Source organism: Apis dorsata, unplaced genomic scaffold (assembly GCF_000469605.1).
Source record: "Apis dorsata unplaced genomic scaffold, Apis dorsata 1.3 scaffold_524, whole genome shotgun sequence".
Taxonomy (NCBI): Eukaryota; Metazoa; Arthropoda; class Insecta; order Hymenoptera; family Apidae; genus Apis; species Apis dorsata.
The window spans coordinates 135017-136190 of record NW_006263747.1 but is presented as its reverse complement, the minus strand read 5'-3'; the positions used below and the strand labels follow the sequence as shown (position 1 = coordinate 136190).

The 1174-nt window shown below is 49.6% G+C and overlaps 1 long non-coding RNA gene across 1 annotated transcript in view; it reads left to right on the top strand.

The window, feature by feature from the left end:
* The first annotated feature begins 396 nt into the window (after positions 1-396).
* The window catches only part of LOC116186239, a 13498-nt gene continuing 12720 nt past the window's right edge, over positions 397-1174 (top strand). The window contains exon 1 of the long non-coding RNA XR_004151196.1: positions 397-854. This is a non-coding gene — a long non-coding RNA (uncharacterized LOC116186239). The remainder of the gene's footprint in view (positions 855-1174) is intronic.

Sequence of the window (1174 nt, the reverse complement as noted above, 5' to 3'; positions counted from 1 at the left end):
ACCTCCCCCTCCTCTCCCTCTCTCTTTGCTCTTATCCTGGCGGCGACGCAACGTAATAGCGGTGGACCGCGGCGCTCTTCCCTCGCAACAGCTATTACGCTTCCAAGAATAATTATCAACCCTCGACACCTACGCTGCCCGAGTATTCGAATTCTCGCCACGATTTCCTCGCCCCGAGATACGAAGAAAACGAGCAACCGGTGGCGAGTTCGGGCTTGTTGTCCACCTCTTGCGAACAACGGGCCGCGACGATTGGCGAGGAAGAGGCGTGGTCGATGGAAAGGGCGTCGTCGAATCTCGCGTGGAACACGTTAGGGGCCAGAGGGAAAAATTGACACTGGTCGACGAAATTGAATCGTTTCGGTCAACGACGAGCGGAGAAACAGGATATCGGGAAGTTTCTCGCGCTTTCTATGTCTCGATCAGAGGAAGGACGATTAAAGTTCAGGGAGAGGAAAGTCGGGAAAGGTGAAAGTTTTTGACGAATTTCAACCTTCGAAGCGAAAGAATGGTTAATTTGGTGTTCGACGATTCGAAAGCGAAGAGGAAGGGAGGGGGAAAGAGAGAGAGGGAGAGTCGAGTCGAGACGAGAGTACGATTAATGAGGGGAGAGGAGGGATTGACGCGAGTGGAGAGACACGAAACGTTAATGCCTCCTCTTGCAATGCGTCCTCTGTTATACGCGATAATTACGCGAATTCTTTTTCTGCCTCTCGATGCGATAGGTGCAATTTTCCATGCCGAGGATAACGGATGAGGATACGAAAGAGAATCGTCGAACGAGAATCGCATCGAACGGATCCAACAGGTAGAATTCTCTTCCCTTTGTCGGCGAATCGCAAGGATTATCTCCGGTAAGCTTCTTCTCCGCTTTCTTCGACGATTCGACCTTAAGACGACCCCCTCAATTTACATCAACCCTTTCAACCTGCAAATAAGCCGATAATCTAGCCGCTTCGATCTATCTTCGCGAGTCGATTTCGATCGAACGCGAAGGAACAACCGGCGGAAAAATATAAATTCGATCCGAGTTTTTACCGCTCTTTTTCATTCTCTCGCTCGTTTCCTTTCGCATATACGTGTACAATGTACGTATACGTATACGGAGAGCGAATCGAATCGAATTTCATCCTTTCGCTTTTGGTTTATTCGAGGGGGGCAAACCGTTTCCAAT